The sequence below is a fragment of the Crinia signifera genome, chromosome 6 (assembly GCF_055691185.1).
Source record: "Crinia signifera chromosome 6, ASM5569118v1, whole genome shotgun sequence".
NCBI classification, from domain to species: Eukaryota; Metazoa; Chordata; class Amphibia; order Anura; family Myobatrachidae; genus Crinia; species Crinia signifera.
The window spans coordinates 112672530-112692202 of NC_139222.1; the positions used below are offsets into that span (position 1 = coordinate 112672530).

At 44.5% G+C, this 19673-nt stretch overlaps 2 pseudogenes; one reads left to right on the forward strand and one right to left on the reverse strand.

The window, feature by feature from the left end:
- Positions 1-17271: 17271 nt before the first annotated feature.
- LOC146011673 (5S ribosomal RNA) lies at positions 17272-17390 on the reverse strand (annotated as a pseudogene).
- Positions 17391-17726: 336 nt separating this feature from the next.
- On the forward strand, positions 17727-17845 carry LOC146011735 (5S ribosomal RNA; annotated as a pseudogene).
- Positions 17846-19673: the final 1828 nt, after the last annotated feature.

Here is a 19673-nt window from a genome sequence, read left to right on the forward strand (position 1 = left end):
GTCACTCTCAGTGACAGCCAGGCCAGGGCAGCAGGCTGTGTGCGACTGCGGCGGCGCACAGACCGGGAGGGGGGGGGGGCGGGACTACAAGTCCCAGCATGCAACACACTCACTCAGCATGATGTCAGTTGAGCACCCGGGCCGCACTGCACACACAGGGGAAGACCCTTCATGCTATGCCGCACCGCCTACCTCTCCCCCTGCTGTGTGTGCGGTGCGGCCCGGGCGCATTGCTAAGGGAGGCTGGGCGGCTGGCGGCCGATTGTGGGGATTGGCCACCCCAGGGGACGGAGGGAGGGACCACCTTGTTTGGGCGCGCAGGCAGCCTGTGACGTCACTCGAAGGGGAGGGGGGGCACTGGATGATGCAGGATAGATGGAGTCAGTAGAGCAGTACTAAGGTAAGCAGTGGTCAGTAGAGGTAGATTAGGGAAAGCAGGGGTCAGTAGAAGAGTACTGGTGGAAGTATTGGCCAGTATATGATGCTGGATAGAAGGGATCAGTAAAGGAGGACTAAGGGAAGCAGTGGTCACTGCAGCAGGTGAGGCTTCTGGCACTGTGGGGGCATACAGTATGATATCAGTGTCTGTCTGGCACTATGGGGCATATGTGAGTGTAATGGCCCAATGGGCATCATAGTGTCGGGTATATGTCTGGCACTGTGTGGGGGCATATCATATCTGGCACTGTGGGGCGGGGGCATACAGTATCAGTGTCTGGCACTATGGGGACATATGTGAGTGTAATGGGCATCATGGTGTCGGGTATACAGATGGGGCAGGTCCCATCTTGGCAGGGGATGGCGCTGGCGTCGCCAGCCGCCATCCCCCGCCAGCGCCATGGCGATGGTGAGAAGGGGACGCTCGCGCATGAGAGGCGCGCGCGTCCCCTTCCGACGGCGCTTCCATCCGTTCCCCCGGGTCCCCGCCGGCTTGCCGGGGGTAACCCGGGGTCCCCGCCGCCTGCCCGCATCCCCCCCTAACCCCCCCTAACCCTGTTCGTCTCCCTGAGGTGGAGACGGACAGGGTTTCCATCGCGCTGGCGACGGAGACTGAGACGCGCGTGTGCATGAGACGCACGCGCGTCTCAGTGTATTCGCTGGCACGGCTGCTGGCGGGTCGCCAGCGCAGACGTTCTGGCGATCCGCCAGCCAGGATGGGACCTGCCCCATCTGTATGTCTGGCACTTTGGGGGCATATCTGGCACTGTGGGGCCGGGGCACACAATATCAATGTCTGGCACTATGGGGGCATAGTTGAGTGTAATGGGCATCATGGTGTGGGGTGTAATGGGCAGCATTATGGTATGGGGAGTATTGTGTATTAAATAATTACCATCACACTGTGGGGTGTAATCGGCATCATGGTGTGCAGTGTAATGGGCATCACGGTGTGCGGAGTATTGTGTAATTGGCATCAGGGTGTGTGGCATAATGGGCATCATGGTGTGCGGTGTAATGGGCAGCATTATGGTATGGGGAATATTGTGTATTAAATAATTACCATCACAGTGTGCAGTGTAATGGGCATCACGGTGTGCGGCGTAATTGGCATCACGGTGTGTGGTGTAATGGGCATCACGGTGTGCAGCGTATTGTGTAATTGACATAACGGTGTGCAGCGTAATGGGCATCATGGTGTGCGGTGTAATGGGCATCACGGTGTGTGGCTTATTGTGTAATTGGCATCACTGTGCGGCGAGATTTTAATTTTGTTGTATGTAGGGGGGCCCCAAGCTGACCGTTCGCACCAGGGCCCATGAACCTTTAGCTACGCCCCTGGGTACAGGCACAATGATTCAGCAATTGTATGTCCTTGATACAACGCAATGATGACAACTAAGTCACAGTCACTGGAACTATGGCATAGAAGATTTGGTCACCTTGGATATTATAGGGCTCAAAAGCTTTAGAATAGGATGCTCACTAGAATGTCAGTGACTAACATGTATGTGAGTGCTGTGTTGTAGGCAAACAAAGTCATCAGCCATTTTACCAAGTTAGCAAGGAAAACTACAAAACCATTTCAGATTGCATTCAGATGTGTGAGGTCCAACTGATGTAAGGCCAGTCAGTAGATACAAATACTCACAAGCATGACACCCGTACTGTACTTTATCATAGTGAAATCTGAATTGGCATGAGACTTGTAGACAATCAGACAGGTTACAGACTCAAGACTCTGATAATGGTGGAAAATATCACAACAGAATAGAACATCAAATGACCATTGCCTATACTCCTGAGCAAAACAGTGTACGTTCAGGAGAACATTTTACACTAGTGGAGAGAGCAAGATGCTTAAGGATACAAGCCTGGGAAAAAAGTTTTGGGCAGAAGTTATTTCCACAGCAGTTTATCACGGACTGCTCTCCCACAAATGTTCTAAAGGACTTAGGGGGTTATTCTGGTTCACTCTTAGAGGCAAATTCCTTCTCAAATGGACAAAACCATGTTCACTGCAGATGGGGCAGATGTAACATGTGCCGAGATAATTAGATTTGAGTGAGTTATTTTGTTTTTGTGCAGGGAAAATACTGACTGCTTTTTTTCTACACTGCAGTATAGGTCTCACTTTGAAGAGAAACCCCACCCAAATCTAATTCTCTCTGCACATGTTATATCTGCCCCACCTGCAGTGCACATGGGTTTGTCCATTTCTGAAGGAATTTGCCTCTAAGAGTGAACCAGAATAAGGCCCATACCACCTATTGAAAAGATAAAAGCAACTCTGAACTTTTGGAACTAAGGTCTATTTGAACATACAAAAGAAAGAAGATGCCGGCTGGGTCCATAATCAATGAAATTGATCATGCTTGGCAACTGCCATGAAAACAAAGAATATGGAGTCCAAGTTTAAAAACGCTCATGAAGTCAAGAGATGTCATAGTCAATGAAACAGAAAATCATAGAAGTCGATAAGCAGAATAAGTATTTCTCATTGGACATGCCAGCAACTGGAGATGGATCTACCAGGGTGGAAGTTCAGCCACAGGAATTTTTTTCTGTATGATCAAATATAGGCAAGTAACCTAAGATTGTAGATTCTTAAACTTTGGCACACGATCCAAAAATAATGGCATCATATTACAAGAAGGCAGGTTTCACAACATCACTAGTGATCTTAGATCCTAAGTTTATTATCTCTCAGAGGCAGCACCAAGGAGTCCATGTGGCCGTGGGGGAGGGGGCAGATGAGCTGGAACCACCCAACAAGCTGCACACAGGCGCTTCTCTAGCAAGAAAGTTTCTCCGGGTGATCAACAAGTAGTCGGCGGTGGGGTGACTGGATTTGCTTTGTTAAAAAAGTAAAATATGCATCGATGAAAAACAACAGCAGATTTGACAAAAACAAGTGGATGCTAATCCGAGTGTTTTTCGACTATGCTGATTTATCCAACTGTCGGAAAAATTGGCACGGATTGAATACCGCCTAATGATAAATGCTGTAGTAGTTACAGGAATTTAGGATTTAATTTATGTTGGGGAACAATTAAAATTTATGTTGAGGACAGGGCTATAAATTGTAAAAACATGATTTATGTTGGTTGTTTAAGGCAATAAAATGAACCTAGCATAGACAATGTTTCAGTAATAGATAAAGTGGGATGTACTGGGAACTATATTAATCATTATATGTTGATACTCCCACTCAAAGTGAGAAGGAAGTGATAGGATCATATTTGTTTTGAATTTGACAACATCTAGCGTTCCTGCTCTCTGCTTGTACAGACAGATCTTTTTGCTTACTCTGGGACATGTTTACTGCATTCAGAACTAATTGGTTATTTTCAAGCATCCAAATGTCAGATAATAATCTGAATGATTTGAACTGGATTGATATTGGGTGTTATTTAGGCCTGATCGCACGGCTAAATTTGCCGGCCGGACAATTATCGATAGAGAACACATGCATTTGGGTCGTAGTGCGCATGCGTGAGGCTGTCCTGCAATAAACTCTTGCTAACTGTTTTACTGGTCGTACACAAAATGATTGTCAGAAAGCTGGTGTTTAGGGGTGGTAACCATCTGTTTTCTGGGAGTATTGGGAAAACCGCAGATGTGTCCAGGCATTTGAGGAGAAGATCAAGAAAATCGTTTCAACGTAAGTTAAAATAAGAGTACTTAATTCAGGGGTTGTTTACTTAAAGCTGCTGCTTGTTGGGGGATGGTCAGTCCCCTATTAGACCACAAAAAGAAAAAAAGCAGCTCTTAATTAATAACCTCTGCCAGGTGAATCAATTGAATAGACAATTTTAATATGTAACTGTATAAAATACAATAATTATAAAATTAAATATTAAGAACAACATTATGGGTATCCAGATCAAGTGTTAGAATATAGTGGGCTCAATGTTGAGCATGTATAGAACCTGCACTGTACCAAATAGCAGCAGTCCCGATTAGATGTAGTACATGCGGCAGGGGAAGTCCTTGAAGTCGCTGGAGGGATTAGCTCTGTAGTTGGATAATGAGTCAAGCTGTAACCTCACCAAAGTCTTGCAATCAACAGGGCCGGCTCTACCACTAGGCAGCTTGAGGCAGCTGCCTAGGGCGCCAGGATCTAAGGGGGCGCCACCAAGTCTGCCTATCAAAAAATAAAGGATGTCTGTGAGGATCCTTGTTGTACATAATGCAGGCGGTTGCTGTGGAACCTCTATGACCTCACCTCCATACTTTTTCTTGAGGCATACTTTGCTTCCCTCTCTTCCTGTACTCTGTTGTGGGTGGCAAAGGGAAGGGTGCTGGGGGCCTCCAGAGAAAGCAAGAGTCTTGCCCACCTACCTGGGGGGCTGGGAGGACCACTCAATTTTGGGAGGCTCCCTGCTATTCCAGAATGTTAGTCAAGTATGCATTAAGGGGTTGGAAAATGGTTATTGGTGGCAGTATGGGGGGGGGGCGGCAGTAGGCTGGATTTTTGCCTAGGGTGCTGAGAAGCCTTACACCGGCCCTGGCAATCAAATTAATCAGGATCTTAAACCAAAGACATCCAATGGGTGGGACCAAATGGTCAGATGAATAAGCAGGTAAGTCCAGCAAGGATAAGTCCAACAAGGATAACACTGATCTGGAACAGCACCAACGCATTTCACTGGTCCAAATGGACACCTTGATAAAGCTGGCGTTTGGACCAGTGAATCGCGAATTGAAGCCATTGAAGCTGAAGTATTTTAAGCCCTGAGGCAGAGTAGACTTGGTCATTCAGTCAGATATTTATAGTTCAATTTATCACCATCTGCATATGAGGATGCAAATGAGGTGTGAAATGAGGTGTGATAATATCGGACCAATCCGCAATGTGAAAATTTATTACATATGGATTTTATCAATTATCGCATGCAGAGCTCGAGCTTGCAAGTCCTGGCCTTGTGAAGGAACACTGCATACTATATGCAGCCAAGACTTTCTGGCTGCGATACGGGACCGCGCATCGGGATGCAAGGGTTAAAACCCATGCGATCTGCATGCGATCCAGATGAGATTTTGACTATATAGTCAAAATCTCATGCACATTGTACAAGTGTGTACACACCATAAGAGTAGCACCATCACCGCCGACATCTCCGCTGCTATCACCATCATCGCTACCACTGTTTAATCTATAAATAAAACATAGAGTAATGCAGTAACACAAAGTTTAAAAAATATATATAATCATCCAAAAATGAATGTAATAGGCAGTAAACATAATATTAAGAGCTCTTTTCCTATAAGTACCCCCTGTGGTGAAGAGAGCCCCAAAGTGACAGTGCAGTCATTTCTTAGATGCAGGGAATGAGCGGATACGGGGTTATTCAGACCTGATCGCTGCTGTGTGAAATTGAAGAGCCCTGCAATCAGATAGTCGCCACCCAGACGGAGTGAAAACCCGGCCCGTGCAAGGCTGTAAATATTTTTTTGGTATTATTACATTTTTATTTATAAGAGGCCACAAGTGGTACACAGCGCCGTACATTTAGCACACAATAGAACAATACAGGGCACACAGAACTAAACGTAACAGCAACTGAAGAACAAAAACAGAGCACAGGTAACAATCAGCAGCACAATTCTTAGAAAACAATACAGCTGAGATGAAGAGAAGCAAGTGGGAAGAGATGCGGGTATAGATGGTAGGTGAGTTAGGGGTCCATTTATAAAGTAAGATTTGCGGCTAAATCCCCGAAAACAGGTTAACCGCAAATATTATGTATCACTGAAATTTATTAAAGGGGACTGCTGTGATCCCCCCTGCAGCGCCGCCGGCCGCATCCCCCATAGGTTTCTATGGGGGATGCAAAGCTGCCCGATGTATCACTCTGATGTGGCGATAGCCCATTGTAGCCTATGGCTACACATTGCACTGCCCGAGCAGGGCAGTGCGGTCAGAGAGGTCGGCGGGGGTCAGCGCATAACCGAGCATGCGCAGACCCCCCAGCTTCCGGGTCAGGGCTTCGCAGGGACGGGCTCCTTTTGGAGCCCCGTCCCTGCGCCCTTAAATTGATACATCCAGGCGGTATCAGATGATACCACAATGCGATGCCCGGTGATGTCATCACGCCGGCATCGCTATATATTGATAAATGCGCCCCTAAAAGAGCTGTAATTGAAATGCAAGAAGAGCGCTGTGAGAACAGGAGGGAAGAGGACCCTACACCAAGGAGCTACAGTCTCGAGGGAGGGGGATACAGACAGGTGCCTTGAGGTGCAGGAGACCTGAACTCAAGAAGTGAGCATGACAGGGATGATCAGGACATGAGGCAGCAGGTACAGAGAGCAGGCAGACAAAGTAGTCCTCTGCCCCCCTCCGCTGCACTGTGACCCATGCCACAACACACCCTGCTAGGGGGCAGAAAGTACACAGAGTGAATAGGTATAACACAGAATCAAGGAACCATGGCTCCTATACAAGGGTGTTCAGACAGTACTGGGCCAGATGTACTAAGATTGAAAAGTGATAAACTGGAGAGTGCTAAACCACCCGCCAATCAGCTCATAACTGCTATGCTACAGGCTGTATTTAAAAAATGACAGATAGGAGCTGATTGGTTGATGGTTTATCACTCTCCATTTAATCACTTTTTAAGGCTTAGTACATCTCACCCAGTGTCAAAATGGAGAGAAGAAATACAGAGTTTGGGTAAGTAGTGTGAGATGCAGGTGTGGAGGGACACAGGCGGAGAGAACTGATCTGGAATCTGGCACACTGCAATTGTTACAGAGAAAATGTGACTAGTGATATTTGGTTGAACAGAAAGCAATGGCTATGAGCATTAGGTCTTAGAGACCTGCAGACAAGAAGCGCACTGAGGGTTGTCCAGGCCATGCATTCAGTATGTGTTGCACTCAGATTATAAATAGGGCTACAATTGTGAGTATGCCACACAGGGCCGGATTAAGGACTGTGGGGGCCCTGGACAACAACATTGCTGTGCCTCCCCCACAAAGGCAGGTGGTACCTGGGCACCCCCACAGAGGCAGGTGGTACCTGGGCAACGGGGATCTGTGCAGTGGGGATGCGGGCAGAGGGGATCCGTGCAGCGGGCATGCGGGCAGTGGGGATCCGTGCAACCGGGATGCGGGTAGCGGGGTCCCTTCAGCAGATGGGAAGTCAGCGGTGTGGTCCCTGCAGCGGATGGGAACTAGTAGCGCTACTAGTTCCCATCTGCCGCAGAGACCCGTCTGCTGACTTCCCATCCACCGAAAGGAACCCGCCAGGCTTGCCTACCCTCTCAGAAATCAATCGGGTCCTTCTCCCGACCCCCCGGGAAGGTGGGCAAGTCTCCCGCATTCTGGTAATAGCCCCGCTCCCTCCATGCCCGCTGGTTTAATAAACTGAAATTGCAGGTCCCGTGGAGAGCGGGCGGGGTTAAAATGACGCAATTGCGGCATTTTGCAGCATTTAAGCCCCGCCCCCTCTCCGCGGCCCATGAATCACTGCGTTTTTCGGCATGGGGGACGGGGCCAAGTGATGTCAGCCTTGCTCCCGCCCCCTTGACGTGTTGCCTCTCCGAGCTTCTCCCAGAGAGGTGAAATTAAAAGTAGGCAAGTATAGACCACGCCGCTGACTTCCCATCCACTGCAGGGACCACGCCGCTGACTGCAGTGCCCAGCTGCCACAGGGACCCCCTGCCCACCCCGCACTGCCCGGCCTCCTCTGCTTGCCACCTGCCCACCACCTCCCCTGTTGCCCGTGCATAATCCGGCACTGATGCCGCATTACTGTTCATCAATCTGTGGATCTCCAACTACTATAGCACAAGTCCCTGTTTGCCTTGCTATGCAGCTGAGAGTGATTTTTTTAAATTTTTTACTTAGAGAACATTGCCTAAAACATGTTTAGAACCTACCATGACTTCACTATCCTCTATGGGTATTGTGGCCCTGTACAGTCACTGTGAAAGTAGTCCTTTAACATAGTTGTGCTGCCAGATCTCTAAGGCTGATGGGCTGGAAAAATGTGCACAAAGCAGCATGGAGACTTCTACATTTTTTAAAGTGTGTTTTGATAAATGTAGGTCATGCTGCAGAAGGGAAGCTTTCATACTGTGTCCTTCCTGTCAAAACTTTACTGTCTGCTTTTATTTCAACTATAAAAAGAAATACTATTTAATTCTTTCCTATACTTTCCTCACAATAAATTCTTTTGGTTAGCTAACAAAATTTAAGTATTTATGTCTCAATGTATCAGAAGCTGCAAGGCTGTAAGGCTGGGTATATACTAGAGACAAAGGGCCTTATTCTAGTTCACTCTTTCTGACAAAATCCTTCTTAGATAGACAAAACCATGAGCACTGCAGGGGGGCATAAGGTATGTTAACAGATTTAGGGCTAGATTCCCTAAGCTTCAAAAATGATAAAATGGAGAGTGATAAACAGCCAGCCAATCAGCTCCTGCCTGTCATGTCATAGACCGTGTTTGGGAAATGTCAGACAGGCAGTGGCACACGCAGGGGGGGGGGGGGTTCTTAGTACCCAGAACCCCTCCCAGGAGGCTAAGGACACTAGCCTGAAAGCTGAGGGCCCCCTCTTTCCATTGGTACAAGAATTTTAAAAATCGTCCCTTGGGAACCGGAGAGATCTGACTTTAAAGCAGTGATCCCCATCCAAGCCTGTTAATTGCTCTTCCCAGTCAGATACTTCAGGTTCTGTCTGAAGTAGAGTTTTTCTGAGGGTGTATTTCAAAAGCTGGGACTCTCTCCCTTTGAGGGACACTAGTAGCTTGTCTCTGCTGTTCCCAGAACCAGAGATATCAGCCTTCCAGCAGCTGGTTACTGCTCTAGCTCCACACACCTGGTATGTAGTTTTATATACTTGTTGGCAGATTGCTCTGCCTCCTGAACTCTGATTACCTAGTCCCCAATACCATTTGGTATGTGGTATTCTCTAGATTTTAATAGATATCTAAGAAATCTATTTCCGGGAACTGGAGATATCTGCAATCAAGCAAGCTGTCCTCCCACCAGAAAATTATGAATAATAAGCCCACTCCACAATACACCCCTCCTCTGCATCTTAAACATCCTCTACCACCCTGGAAGTTATGTATCGGGGCCCCTTCATTCAGCCCAATGCCCCTTTCTCCTACCCCATCTTCCACCACCTGTGCAGTAAAAGGGGTAATTAGTGGAAATTACTGATCCAGGCCCTACATGCTGAGCGGTTGATATAATACAGCCTACCACCCGCGGAACATCAAAGCTTCCCTCACCCCTACAGCTGGAGGATCGGTAGGGGCCCCAATACATTGCTATGCCCAGGGGTCCACACTACTGTTGACGCCCCTATACATATATATATATATAAATATATATATATATATATATATAAAATGTGTGTGTGTGTATTGTGTATATATATATATATATATATATGTATACTTATATGTATACATATATATATATATTAATTATTATTATTATTTATATAGATTTGGTCTATAATTTACTATCTATAATACTTTAACTGACCCGGCATATACTGGGTCACCTAAGTGTCTAACTCAGTGCTTTGCTCCGCCCCTCTGGAAACCCCCTTCTGAAAATCCTGCATTTGCCCCTGTCAGGAGCTGAGTGGTTATTTGTTTATCACTCTCCATTTTATCACTTTTGATGCTTAGTGCATCTGGCCCTTAGGCACTTGTTTATCAATGAGTGATAAAACTTGTGTATGATAATTTGTGTATGATAAATAGTGCTTCAGCCAATCAGCTCCCAACAGTCATTTTCCAAACACATGACAGTTAAGAGGTAAACACATAACAATTAGGAGCTGATTTGCTGGAGCACCATTTATCATACACAACCAGATTTATTAACTACAATAAGTTTTAGCAGTTATTGATAAATTAGCCCCCTTGTATTCAGTGGTATTCGCTCTGACCACCATTCTGATGGACATCATTTTACTACAGTGACTTTTTTATAAAGATACTTGCTACATTAGCATAGTAAGTTTGTGAGGCAATTTACACTATAAGGGGGCAACTCAGTTCTTTGCAATGGTCATGTTTGCCATGTTTATGGGTAGGGGGCAGGGTTGAAATTTGTGTTATTTTAGACCCACTTCCACACATGCAAACCTGTGATCCATGGTATTCTCTCCACATTGTGCCCACTTTGTTTTTTATTATTGTGATTGCAGTATTTTATATACTGTATATATATCTTCCAGTTATTTTTCTCCTTTTTTTCCATGGTTATATGTTTTTATGAAAAAAAAATAAAGTTATTGTAAAGGAATATGAAACATATCCAACATGTTTTTGCTCAAGTAAGAGCATTTTTTATTCACTCATTTACCATTGTGGCAAGTTTGGTGGCAAGAACTTTAAGAATTGAAAGTGAACACTTTCAGAATTCCTCATTATGAGCAGCTGCAGAACTTGTGAGTTCTGCACACTGGTGAAAATATGTAAATTGGGCCCCCATCCTCCACCCCAACCCAACTTCACAATATGCAACACAGCAGTGGGTGACAGGGAGAGGCATGGGAGATGCAGAGTGCGACACGAAGAAGGGGATAAGGGCTTAGTCCTCAGGGGCCCCGGTGCACTGCACATACCACACCAATGGTAGTTCCTCCTCTGATCACAAGGTTGTATTATAATGTATCACTATTGAACTATTTGCACTTTTATTTCTTTGTCTTATACTGTAAATGCCCCCATACACTATGCTATTTGTGCCCAAGTTCACCCGATTCTAGCGGATTGCGTCGAGATATAGCATGTGTGTGAGACATTCAATCTGATATGATGTGTGGTCCCATGCGCATCGGAGCCAAAGATCATTTGTCCCATGCTATCCTGCCGCCTGGGAAGTGGCTTGCCTACTTTCAAATTTACCTCTCCGGGAGAAGCCCGGAGAGGCAACACGTCAGGGGGGTGGGAGCAAGGCTGACATCACTTGGCCCCACCCCCTTAAATGATTCAGAATGCCACGATTGCGTCATTTTAGACCAGCCCCTCTCCGCGGACCCGCAATTTCCGGTAATTAAACCAGCTGGCATGGGAGGAGCGGGGGCTATTACCACAAAGCGGGAGACTTGCCTACCTACCGATTTCCGGGAGGCTCCCGGCCATTCCGGGAGGGTAGGCAAGCCTGGACTACACCGAGGGCAGAAGTCGTATAGTGCATGGGCACCTTAAGTAATTTTGGAAACAACAAGTGTAAATATTTATATTTCCGGTATCTATCAATGTCCTTTGGGTGTTTATAATCTCCATTTATTCATCACACAGATTTGGCTTGCAAATGCTCATGCCATAGCAGCAGCACTCAATCTTGATTCTGGAGATTAACATAATTCAAGGAACAAAACAGATTGTCTGCCTCTGATTTGTTTTTTAATCTGGTCACAGTGACCTGACAAGTGTAAAGTGTCCGTTATATGGGAATCAGTATGGAGTTATCTTGTTAGCTGTCATTTTACTGAGACACACATGTACGTTAAATGACATGACATTGGGAAATTATACCCGTATAAGGCATAAGAATACATATTGGAGCTTTAATATAAAAATAGCATTTTATTATAACCTAAGGCTATAGAAATATACCTGATTACAAATCCCTAGCAATACATTTCTTGCTGGCTCTCTTACATACTGTAGCTTGGAGCTAGTTTAGCAATGAAGTTTCCAGTGTGATATGTGGCATCATTTGTGTACATCACTTCAGTTTATTTTCTATACTTGTCACCTTGTGAATGTGTTACATTTCTCTGCATCAACTGCTGTCAGCTGTATTTGTCATTTCCCGTGTTTTTAATTACCGCTGATCTCCTTATTCATTATGACATAACTTTGTTAGTGTTAATAAGCCTCTGACAACTGCTCGGAGCATGCCATGAATTATACTATACCAATACTACCTTACCAGCAACTTGTCTTAATTGGCCATTTAAAGGACATTCCTTTAGCATTTGCTTGTTTACCTGATATTGTACTTATGTAATTGTCGCAGTGCTGGAGATTTTTATCACACTGGGAAAATTCAGTTGTATCTATAGACTGCGATGATCACATTTATGTAACTGAGATCAACGCAATATCAGAAGGGCAAATGTTAATTAAAGTGTCATGTTATTTTGTACCACTTTTGCACCACACAAATAACTCGGGTCACTGTGTAGTGTGAAAGGGCCTTTGCAAAAATACCGGGTCCAGCAACCCGGCAATCCAACCCAGGTAAAACGAAGGGTTCTACCCGTGTTGGACCCGGGTTGCTGCGCAGTGTGAACGGGTAACCCCGATAGAGCGACACGGGTCACGTTTACTTCTGAGGAGGAGGCAGCGGCATTACATTAGTGCTGCCTCCTCTCCCGCCTGGCGCATAGGCCGGGTCATTGAGAGATGCAGTTAATGCAAATGTTGGGTCTCTCCCGGGACGGACCGGTGTCTTAATCCCAGGTGCATCCTGACATTTGAGGTCTGAAAGCGGTATTACTTTGTAGTTATTTTTATTTTTTCTACCACTTAGAAAAATGTGTACTTTTTAGTTTTTTTTTCCTTATTCTATGTTATCTGCTCAGTGACCAGAGATGGAGTGAGTATTCTTTGTAAAGGGTCTTTGCACAGAAATGTTATTTCATTGTGTTAATGATCCAGTTCTTTCCATTGCCTTATTCATGGATGCAAATCTGTGTATTATAACCTATTATGTGATGGATAATGAGCCAAAACTGTACAGACTTGAATCACTGTTCAACAGAATGTTACTCGTTTAATCAAAATCAAACCCATTTAATCAAATGTTCATATGTATAAACTCTAACAGATCATACATAAAGTTTCAGCTAAAATAGTTTTCATCAGCTGTGTCTTTGCTTTAACAGACTGTTGAGGCCCATACACACAGGGCGATTTCAGGGCTATATCTAAGCGATTTGAAATCGCACCGTGTGTATACCCCCCAGCGATGGCAATGCACGGTCCAGAGCATCGCTATCGCCTGACCAGATCTTGACTAGATGCAGTCAAAATTTAGCCAGATTGCCAGTGTTCTCACAAGAGATCACTGGTCAACACAGAGCGCTCAGCATACATCGCTGTTGCATCGCATGTGTGCCAGCAATGTGTGCTGAGTGATCTGTACGGGGAGCCATCATCCCGTGTTTACAGGCCTTGAGGATCACATCCATCAATTTTCTGCAAAGCTTTAGGATCATCAGATTTCCAGACCTATCAGATTTTATCTAGATCTTCTAGAATGTGTTCAATAAATAAGAAGTAAACTCTGATTGGTTGCCCATAGCAACATCCCATGTAAAATACTACTCCCATTTTAGTAAATTTCCCCCATTATGTGCTATGTACTTCAATTCACCTGTACAGCATGAGTATAGGTCAAACACAAAAGTTTGACTTGGTCAACATGGAAAAGGCTGATATAAGCAAAATGTTGACATGAAAATGTTTGAAACATGATAACGTCGGCATGAATATTTTTTTTTTTTTAGGTTTTTAGGGTGTCAATTTTTATATTTTAGCCCATGGACCTCAAATTAGTGTACTATGTACCCTCGCATGACTCACTTCTGTCACCATGCTATGAACAATGTGCCTCCCTCTGCAATTGCTGTGCTCGGCACACTTTACCATACCCAATTGTAATCCACGTGGATAATAAAATATGAAAAAATGAAAAAAAAAGTTAAATACTCATGTCAACCATTATTATATTGACCTTTTCACAATGTCGACCTAATGCATGTTTTCCAATCGTGGTCTACCTATTGACTGTCGACCCTGTTGCATTATCCATTCTCTATCTATTAGTACTATCCAGCAGTGGCTCCTACCTGGGAGGAAGACTGGGGCTTCTGCTGGTCCCTGCCACCTTACACCCACCACCAGTACCGCACCAATGGCCTGGGTCCCAGCATCTAAGCAACGTAACTGACAAGTGCCAGAACCCCAACGCATGCACAGTAGCAGTAACAGTACTGTGCGTGTGCAAATCCTCTGGCTTCTTTAGACTGCAACAGCTGCAGTTCATAGAGGCAGGCAAAGGCTGATGATGAGGCAGGGAGTTGTGTCCTACGGGAAGCCAACTCACTGCTTAACGCAGCCTGGTCTGACAGTTCCAGAGTGAGGAAACAACTCCCAATGGGACTGACTGTCTGTCATGAGGGTGACTGGCAGGTAGAACTTCCAATTGGAAGTCACTACCCAATACATTGAGCTATGAAAACGGTCGTTAGGTGGACATACAATGGGTCGACCAGTGAAGGTCAATAGGCCTTAGGTCTACACAGATAAAAGGTTGACAAGGTCATAATGTTGACACATGCATTAGGTGTACATTGGGAAGGTCGACAGTCAAAAGGTTGATATAGATTTTTAACCTTTTTTTTTTTGAGCCGACGTGCTGACAGGCGGTATTTCATGCCCTACCATCCACTAGGGTGTTGAGGGTGAACAGAAGGGCGGCGCCGTGTAAGCTGCTGCTGCTCACCAGGCGCCGTCCTCACTGCCTCAATCAATCATTTTGTTATGCCGGATTGAGCAGTTTTGGCTGTGTTTCCATCAAAAGCAGGTGGATTAGTGTCTCTTACGTCAATCCACCTGCTTTTCAGCATGTCGAAACATTTCGACATGCCGAAAAAAAAACAACTGAGATTGAATAGATCGGAACCCCTTCCGATATATTCATGTCGAAAACTGACGTTTTTTCGGCAAGGCGGCAGTTTCGACGCTGATTGAATATACCCCTAAGAGGGAAACCTTATAATTGTCAGGACAATTCAGTTCTGGCTTCCTAATTTTACACATTGTTTGTGTGGAAGATTATGTTAAATATTGCATCTAAGGTGCTATTATTGGAGTATATGGAATCTACAAAATCCATTTCACCTTTTTGGTTCTGTATCATCTTGTCAATGGATGTTAAAAGTTCATAAGGCGCCCATTATCTTATTGTGACACGCTTCTTATCAAATACTTAAAGCTACTTTAGCACTAAGGAATAGACTCAGACACTAAATAATTACACAGACAATAAATAACCACACGGACACCAACTGCTAGATTTAAAAGGTCAACAAGTATTTGATTTGATTTAGTGACCTGTTTAACTAAACGTGGGAGGATAGCGAGAAACAGTCGCTACCAAAAGCCAGCCCAGTCTACTTGATTAGACCAAAACCAAGGAGGGGCTCCCCACCTCCTCCTACTGCATGACCTGCATTGTGCATGACCCACCAAGTGAAGGACACACTTGCCGTCCATCCAAAAGGGGGTGCCCCACAATGACCACATATGCCCTGCTTTGACCGCTGGCTGGTAGTGCCACCATGTGGCTTTATAGCCGACTATAAAATTTAATCAATCGAAACTGTATGAAATTAAGGGCGGGCAGGAGGGCTTCCACAAGATGGTAAGAGAAAGGGGGTCATCTGATCTGGGTTAAAATCCCCCCACTGGCTATGCCCAACACTACCTGATAGGATCAGGGTCGGTGTAAAGCTTCTCAGCACCCTAGGCAAAACTCCCCCCCCCCACAAACACACACACTCTGCTATCAATACCCACTTTCCGGAATGGCAGGGAGGCTCCAAAAAATTGGGTGGTTTACCCAGTCCCTAGGGAAGGGGGGCCTCCCTTTGCCATCCACAATAGAGTACAAGGAGGAGGGGGCAGCAGTGTAGGGAAGTATGCCTCAAGGGAAAGTATGGAGGTGAGGTCTTAGAAGATCCACAGCAGCCACCTGCATTAAGTACAACAAAGATCCTCATGGACATCCTTGATTTTTTTGATAGGTAGACTCGGTGGTGTCGTGGTTCACCATGGCTAGCCATGGCTATCCTATTGTTCTCAGCTGCAATACAATACATAGAACAATAGAATAGGGGATTAGTAGAGTAATCCAATTACTCACTTAATCCTATTATAGAGATAGATGGCAGTGGCTCCCACTGTATGTAATTCTTGCTGTGACTGGTCAGGGCATGTATGTGCAGTGCTGTAATTAGACAGTTTGGTGTGCTGTGCCAGAATAAGTATTGCTGACACTGCACTGAGGTTGTACATTTTACTGGGGGTACGTACCTCAGTCTTGTAGCCCTGTAGCCCATAACTGCTTGTTCTGCCAAAAATTATGAAAAATTGGGTTATCACTGCTTAGTAAATAGACCGCAAAGGACTCAAGCTCCCTCCTCCAATGGTAATGTGAATATTATTATTTTCTAACTTCAGTGGGATGTAAAACCTCCCTGCCGCATATTTTTAAACACTGTGAGCATGATACTGTTTTGAATGCAGAGTTGAGGGTGGGTTTGTTTTGTTTGCAAGATACAAAACAAAAGAAAGCAAACGCTTTTTGGGCGCACTCTTTTAGAAAAATGTAGAGTTAATTTATTTAAAACATAACTTTTATTGTGGACTTGTTAAAATAAGACGGCATGGCGCATAAATACAATAAACATCGTTCTGCATGTGCAATTACAGTAGTTTGGTTTTTGTTGTGTGGTACTTTTGGATAATAAATATTATATCATATATCAATAATTTGAAAAAGATGACCACACATATAATTTGTCATTCATTGCATATAGTCATCAAAGGTATAGTGACCTGAGTGACCAAAGGTGGCAAAAATGAGTTATTGGTCCCCAACTGTGAAACAGATGGGGTTTCCGTGACCCCACGTTACTAGGTAAATCTTATTCAATAATTGCTGCCTAAGTTGGCAAATAAAGTGAAACAATTGCTGCCTAGGTTGGCAAGAAATTATGAAATAAAGCAGTAGGCGGCTCCTGTGCTGTCAGTCAGTTGACTTGGATACCTAGAACAAAATACCACACCTGGACTTCTCGAGGGGTCACCCAACTGGATACTGCCCTGGCCCTTCACTGCTTGGCTTCCAAGTTCGAAATGGGTTTGGGCACTCCAGTGAGGTATGGTGGTACACTCGTTACGATATAGGTATATAAATATATAAGTCTCTCACCAATGATCATAAGAGCTTAAGCATGCACTCAGAAATTCAATAGCTGGCAGCTGGTGACGAATTGAAACTTATATATATATATATATATATATATATATATATATATATATATATATTATATATATATATATATATATATATATATATATTATATATATGAGACTTATATATTTATATACCTATATCTAACAAATTACATAATTTTTCTGCCCCAACTTTTTGGGTCCAGTATCCATAATAAATGGTGATATTCAGCAGTTAACCTGAGCTGTCGGGTCGTGACCCAACTCGTAACGAGTGTACCACCATACCTCACTTGAGTGCCCAAACCCATTTCGAACTTGGAAGCCAAGCAGTGAAGGGCCAGGGCAGTATCCAGTTGGGTGACCCCTGGAGAAGTCCAGGTGTGGTATTTTGTTCTAGGTATCCAAGTCAACTGACTGACAGCACAGGAGCCGCCTACTGCTTTATTTCATAATTTCTTGCCAACCTAGGCAGCAATTGTTTCACTTTATTTGCCAACTTAGGCAGCAATTATTGAATAAGATTTACCTAGTAACGTGGGGTCACGGAAACCCCATCTGTTTCACAGTTGGGGACCAATAACTCATTTTTGCCACCTTTGGTCACTCAGGTCACTATACCTTTGATGACTATATGCAATGAATGACAAATTATATGTGTGGTCATCTTTTTCAAATTATTGATATATGATATAATATTTATTATCCAAAAGTACCACACAACAAAAACCAAACTAATTGCACATGCAGAACGATGTTTATTGTATTTATGCGCCATGCCGTCTTATTTTAACAAGTCCACAATAAAAGTTATGTTTTAAATAAATTAACTCTACATTTTTCTAAAAGAGTGCGCCCAAAAAGCGTTTGCTTTCTTTTGTTTTGTATCTTGCAAACAAAACAAACCCACCCTCAGTTATTGCTACTGAACGCTGGGCGCACCACCAACCAAATAACCACCAGTATTTATGACCATGTGGTTTCTATGTTGGTTACAACAAATTTGATTAATTAATCACAATTAATCCAGCTGTGCGGGCCCTTCCCCACCTTTTCCTTGAATGCAGAGTTGTCACACTAAATATTAACTTGATTTAGATTTCTCTACTGTTCATTCACTTTTGCATTTTGTTAATTGCTAAAAAAAAAAACTTTTAACTCTTCTGTTTATTTAAGGCCCTCTTACTTTGCAGCATTTTTTCCCACACCTGCCTAAAAATGTACCACTACGGGGGTTATTCAGACCTGATTGCCTGGCTGTGAATTCACAGGCCAGGCAATTAGCGTATATCTCACAGTACACAAGCACCAGGTCATCCTGTGACAAATTCCATGCAGCTTTTTTTTAATAACTGGCTGTACCCAAGCTGATTGACAGGAAGATGGCGTTTGTGGGTGTCTCCTGGCCATTTACAGGGAAGATTCAGGGAAAGCGCAGCGTCAGTTGTGGCCCGATCAACCTGTTTCTATCGCACTGGCCGAGTAAGGTCTGGTCTACGCACAGACTGCACACACTGGAAAAGTCATTCGATGGTTAGCGCTTGTGAATGGATTTGCAGCTGATTGCATGGCGGCTATCATTTTGCAAGGTTCTGCAGGCTTGTGCAGTGCAGGATTTTTAGAGATGTTAGTATTACCACTTTTAGGGGGATATTCAATCACCGGCGAGCATCTCCCGTCGGGGAGATGCCTGCCATGCCCTATTCATTGCTGTCTTCCCCGACAGCATTGAGCAGGGTATCTCGGCAGAACGACCCCGACACCACAAGCTTTCGGACTTGTTCTGCCGAGAATGACCAGAAAGTGATGAGCTGCTGGCTGCAGCTAGCCTCTTCCCAGCCTCAACTCATGGCCACGCCCCCTTCTCGCTCCCCAGCAGGCGGGACATTGAAGCTCGACCGCCATCACCCCCACATTTACTATCCCCCTTAGCCTACTCCTCTGTGCCCAATCACATGAATACAATTTATCTATTCTAAGTATTTATGAAGTATTTTCCATCTAGAAATGATAAAATTGGAGTATATTTAATATATATTGTCCAAGTAACAGTTGTCTAGCTCTAAGAAATGCTAAAAAGATTATTTTATACAAAATGAAATGTGTCTGTATACTTTCCTGAACATATAAAGAAAAGTGAAGTGAACATAAACCTTTCTTTTAAGGAAGGTTTATTTTCAGACTTCCTGTGCTCTTAACTCCACTGAGAAATGTAGGGAGG